Genomic DNA, 6,204 nt, shown 5'->3' with positions numbered 1-6,204 from the left:
TTTGAGCTACTACTTTGAAATTCAGGACTAAGTGTCGTGAATTTCAAAACTGCTAATTTGTATTTAAGGACTAAGTGTCTTGAGTTTCTGGATTTCTAATTTAAAATTCAGGACATAAGATTCGAATTTGTGGACACAATATTCGAACTTTAGGACACGATGTCGTAATATTTGAACCTTGAAGTCTAAACTTCATGTCGTCGTATCCTAAAGACTGAAAAAATTAACTAATCTTTAAATACATTATGAACTATAAATTTATTTTAAATAGTATGCTTTAAAGTGGTAGCTGGTGTAATTTCTACGTTTTTTTGTCGTAATAAAACGGGCAATACCCAAATTCGTGATTGATAATCGACCCGGGAACGCGGGTTAAAAAAAGGCGCAGCATTTGGAGCATAGAACAGGGGCTGAGCTTTCGGATTCTGATACTGGCCATGAATTCCAGGACCGACCACCTGAGGGCTTCGATTGCCTCCAGTTCCAGGAAATCCATGGTAGAAATGCTCTAAGGGATCAGTGGAGTGTGAAGAATAATGAGTTCGAATCCAGGTTACAATGCATTAATGACACTCTTTCATTTTTGTCTATAGATTTCCATTTTACTTCAGAATACTAACAGCTTGTTTGGATGGCTGTTCCCTATTGTATCGTATCGTATTGTAATGTTATCCCAAAACAATGTTTGTTTGATTGTTTCATTAAAATTGGTTGTATTGTATTGTTAAATCTATTGTTCCGGAACAATGAAAAGTTATCTTTTTTGAAACAACCGATTTGGTGTGGTGAGATGGATTCCTATTTCTCTTTCCAATTATGCCCTAACATATTACTCCACAATTCTATTTTAGCCTTTAGCTTTTTTTGCTATTTTAACTCCAAATACCTATAACCTACTTTGTTTTTTTCCAGAACTTCTACCGCCAGCGTTAAAGGTGTTTTGCCGCCTTCTGTTTTATTTTTTCTCCTAATTTGCTTTTAACTCGATTCTAATTAGCTGTGCTCCTTTGTTTTGCCTTCTTCTGTCTCGCTCCTTTGTTCTTCTTTCTTAAGGTGTTTTGCATTCTTCTATTTTGTTTTTTAAAAATTATTTTTATGCATAATTTTTGATAAATTTAATATTTAAACAATTGAGGGTATTTTAGTAAACTTATCAGTTACAGTACAATACGATACAGTCAAACCAAAAAGCAAAGTATTATTTAACAATAACAAACAATACAATCTATCCAAACATTGTATTCATAAAACGATACGATACAATACAATACAACACATTATAAAACGACGGGGAACAATGATCCAAACAGAGTGTAAGATAAGAAAAAATGCTCCTTTTTTTTATCAGTGTAAGAAACATTAAAGAAAATCAGTAATAGAAACATTCATTCGCTTGCTAGCTAGTATGACAAAGGATCATTCCCAAAGACAAAAGTTTATTCTTAATATATCCAAAAGAATGCAGTACAATACCATACGACACAAAACGATACATTATGAAACAATATGTAACAACCAACAAAAAAAATAGTAATTTGCCCATGGTCAAACACACTGAAGAGAGAACGTTTTTGTCCACGGTTATGATGTTCGGAAAATCCCAACTGCCAGAGGTGATGGTGTTCATCTTCTTCAGGGGAATGATTCTCGAGACAACGTTGTTGATAATCAATCATCCACAGTCCTTTGAGGTCCTTAGTAAAATTCCTGTATTCTTCTGGTTTCCACCATTTTCAACTGATCATCCTTCAAGAAATCAGTTGATTTATTCACCAATTTTAAGTCCCTCCACTTCAGAAGTGAAAATCCTTTTTTTTTCCCCATGAAACCTGCTCATATTAAAAATACTATAGTTAATATCGGCATGTCTGATATCCAAATCTTGTGCAACAATTTTGTAGTGGACTCATTGGAATATGTAATTTCTCTGGTGGAATGACTTCTTAGATAGACACAAAAGTTTGATGATGACGTAAAATTGAGATAAGTGAGCTGTAGAGGCTTCAAGTTTTTGTAGATCTACCATAAGCCGAGTCTTGAAGCATGATCACTAGATTTATGAAGAGGGGGTAAGATGTACTCATACAAATAGGAGTTAAAAAGACAATTTACGTCAATTACGAGGCAAGGAGGGAGAGAGGATTCAGGATAATAAATAGGAATATTGTTTGTCCTCTTGGGTTAGGTTGGAAGTAAAAGATTATATTAAATTATATTTTTAAGGTGTGTTTGGTATGAACAAAGATGTTTCCCTTAAAAATAAGTGATTTTCTTACTTATTTTTGGTGTTCTATAAGTAACCAGAAACTATTGTTCAAAGAGCATTTATATATGGGGGTGGGGGGAGACAAGGGTGGGGTGGGGTGTTGGGGTTGGAGGATGAGACAATCAGCTGGGAATGCCACTTATGGAACTTGTTTTCTTAAAAAAAATGTTTTCCAACACATTTTGACCAACCAAATATGATAAAATTGAAAATCGTTTTCATCCATTCCAAACACACCATTAAAGAGTTGGTTCAAGATATAGACGAAAAAAGTGCTATACTCCGTGCGTGATGACTAGTGATAGATCTTAGCGGAGCTTTTGACATTGGAAATTTGAGAAGTCAAGAACCTCGTTTGAAACCGGAAATGTTCGATAAGCTTCTATAGAAATGAGAATAAAATTGTACAAACCTATCGAGTAAATGTAGGTGAACCTCCAAATTGTGGAAATATGTGAGATTGCGTGTTTCTTTTAAGGACGGAGATATCTTGTGATCCAAAATGAGCCCCTTGCCAACATGCCAGTAACACCAAGGTGTGAACAATTCTCCAAGTTTTTGAAGTGGTGTAGGAGAGTGCTCATTCAGAAAAACTCCAGGAATTGCTGGAACCTTGTCATGAATGTTTACTACTCTTAACACCTTTACTCCTAATCCCTCAAGCCTTTCTTTGAATCTGATGTTCCCAACTCTTGGCCCCGAGAATGAGCTATGTTGCTCGGACTCTCCGGAAATGTTGACGGGTGTGTGTCGGATCCTCCAAAAATAGTGTATTTTTGGAGGATCCGACACGGGTGCGGCATCATTTTGGAGAGTCCGCGCAACATAGAGAATGAGAAGACACATATGGGGATATCACGGCTATCTTTAAGTACCCGTTCTCTATTCTCTGCAATGTCATAAGCATTTAGTGTAGCTAAAGCACTTCCCAAGCTGTGACCTGTTATTGTTATGCTTAATTCCTCGATCCGATGTTGATCCTTGACTCTCTTAACTGCTGCTAAAACCTGTTCCCTTGCTGTATGGTTGCACAATTTGCAGTCCTCGTCTTTTTTCGCATCCATTTAAAAGAATCCAGCTTCAGCTTTAATTGTCCGACCGGGGCTCGGTATCTTGTAATCTCTAATTGGGTTTTGGTAGAACATGAGATCTGCTATCTTCTCAACATCTGTCACTGTTCCACGCCAAGCAATCGTTATTTCTCGTCAGCCTAAATATGCTGAATAGTTCTCATTTGATTCTGCAACATAGCCAATCCAATTTGCTTTATGACTCCAATCGTTAAGCCAACGGGAATGAGGTACTTGGAATAAATGTAGCTGTCCACATAAAAACCATGTTTTGACCAGCCAATAATATTGAAAAACAAACTCTTATCAAATTTACAGCTATGATCCAAATCGAATGCATCATAACATGATTGTGCCATATCTATATAACGTATCAGCTCTGCTCGTAAGAGGGGATCTATAGGATCAAGCATGACTTCCCAATCATTTTGACCATGGATATCTTTCCATTTGTCAGCTAGTATTGCCTTGGATTCTTTAGCCACTGCCATCTCTTCATCATCTAGCTTTGAAATTGAAAACAGGGAGTCATTCTTGGATTCAACCTTGCATCTGAAAGAGTTTCTACTAGTAACTTCTGTCTTTCCTTGCTGGAATAGCATTCTTGGACAAAATTGTATTTGGCTTCTGTCCATTTGAGAACAAAGTTATCTGTTATCCTGGAATAGTAGATGATCATTGTTTTGAGGATTGCTATAACAAGAAATGCACTTTAGGTTGGTTGGAAAAGATGTGCTTCTTGACCTGCTGGTTTTATGACTTTATATTACTCATTAAGATGACTTTAATTACATTAGGTCAGCCTAATCTATTTTTTTAGTCCTGGAGATTTTCTTGAACATGCATTACCATTTCTCCTAGTCTTGTTTAAGTTGACTAGATAATTTGGAGCCTCCAATTTTCTTCTTTAATATTCGTTGAGGTGGAATATCATTGCCTGAATATGATGCTTCTATTTTTTTACTAGTTTACTGGAGCAACGTTGAATGCTTCCAGCTACTTTAGAGATTATTTAGGCTGCTAATTGGTGTTTAAGTAACATCAGCTCGGGTATATTAGTGTTCCTTGAATGATTAAAAAAGGATAGGTAACTATCAAACACAATTAGGACGTGTTCTGTATTAGTAGGAATTGTTGTAACAGCCGAAAGTCTTCAAAGTGGTTAGAGATTCGATTTGAAAATCTTATATTGGAAGCAAGAAAATTTAGGTTTCACGAAATTTAATTTAATGGTACTCGTCATTATAGTTTTCCTATTCCTATTTTGTAATTTCGATTGGTAGCAATGGTTGCCATGCATGGCTTAAGTACTTGTACTCTGCCTGTTTACAAGGCATTTAAATTAAAATTGAGTATAATCTGTTGCATCACCATAACATTTCTTTCCTTTGACTTACGGTACATGAGTACTCTTTTTGTTAATAGGGCAAGTAAATAGTAATTTGAGTAGTGAGTACAGTCTGTTGCATCCTCTCATCTTGATTTCCTTTTAGCTACAGTAGTTGGCAGAGGTTTCAAATTGTGTTATACTGATGTTCATATGAAAAGAATGTGCAGATGGATTACAGATTGGCTAAAATGGGACACTGGACAACAAGGTGGTGGAAATTGGAATTCTCTCTCACTTCTACACCTTATAATTCTAAGCATATATAAACAATGATTGCCTCAAGTTCTACTTAATCCATTCAAAATCTTGCAAAGGATCAGTAGAATGTGAAAAAACTTGGGTTTGCATCACAGGTTAATCAAGTACCAATCAATATTTATATAGATATTTACTAGCTGCAGTGACCTCATAAATGACCCGATTGTATACTTAAACCCGATTTAGAATTAATTTTCTACCATTTTTTTCCCGATAAGTCAACTTTCTACCATTATTTTCTACATTCTTGAATTGTCCTTCGCATCTCATGGTGTTTACCCAATTTCATGATTTCCTTTGTTCAGTCAAAATATACTGCATTATTGCTGCTACTCGTTGCTCCTTCCTACTGCTATGCTTTGAATTTTACTTTCGAGGTCAATTAAGGTATTTCATGCTAGTCTTTTGTTCGTGATAGCTGTCCCTCATTTCAGCTTCCATCGGAACTTTGAACAAGTAGATAGATAAAGAGCCAAAAATATATAGAGCACCAAGAATTTCTTGAATTTGAGTGCAACTTTAAAAAAAAATATTTGAGTCAAGCCCTAAGTTACTTCAAAATTCAGTCTATCCTTTCCTTACATGAGCAGTACTTGGAATTTATACAAATTATGAAACAAAAAATGGTGAAGGCAAAAGCCAATTGCCTAGAGCCTGAAGCAATAGTCAGTAAGAGTAAAAATTGCAAGGGGCGCCCTATTTGGTCGCCCCCATTTAACCTATACCCATTTTTTTTTTTAAAAAGTTTTAACTTGTACCCACTTTTTAAACAACTTCAGCCATCTTTCTCCTCCTCCTTCTCCTCCTTCGTTTTCTTCTTCTTCTTTCTTCTGCTGCTGTTGGTGTTGCTATGAAACTTCAGTTCATGGGATGATTGCCATAAGTATGTTTATCAGATTATTTAAAAACAAATTATAAATAATTACGTAAGTTAGTAGACAATAATTTGTGAATATTTTCACGTACGGGAAGTTTAAGGTCACACTTAGTGATTCTTTTCATGATAATTCTGTTCTTTTCACCTTTTTTGTTTCCAAAATTTATGATTTAGATACTGTTGACAATCTGATTATTTTATAGTAGTAATACACTATGAAAGAATAAGGTGATTATTTATCTAGTATGTTACAAAGCTTTTTAAAAAACTTCAGCTTATATAGTGCTGAAATTTTTACAAATGAACTAAATAACTTTAGCATCTTCTGCTGAAGTTTTTGAAA

The 6,204-nt window shown here is 35.2% G+C and overlaps 1 long non-coding RNA gene across 1 annotated transcript; it reads left to right on the top strand.

The window, feature by feature from the left end:
- On the top strand, positions 337-5,213 carry LOC109232337. Its single transcript, XR_002068943.1, has 2 exons — positions 337-552; positions 4,894-5,213. It is a non-coding gene; the product is annotated as an uncharacterized LOC109232337 (long non-coding RNA).

This window comes from Nicotiana attenuata, chromosome 9 (assembly GCF_001879085.1).
Source record: "Nicotiana attenuata strain UT chromosome 9, NIATTr2, whole genome shotgun sequence".
In the NCBI taxonomy this organism is placed as follows: Eukaryota; Viridiplantae; Streptophyta; class Magnoliopsida; order Solanales; family Solanaceae; genus Nicotiana; species Nicotiana attenuata.
Note: the sequence above shows the minus strand (reverse complement) of the source record. Positions and strands in the feature narration are given on the sequence as shown.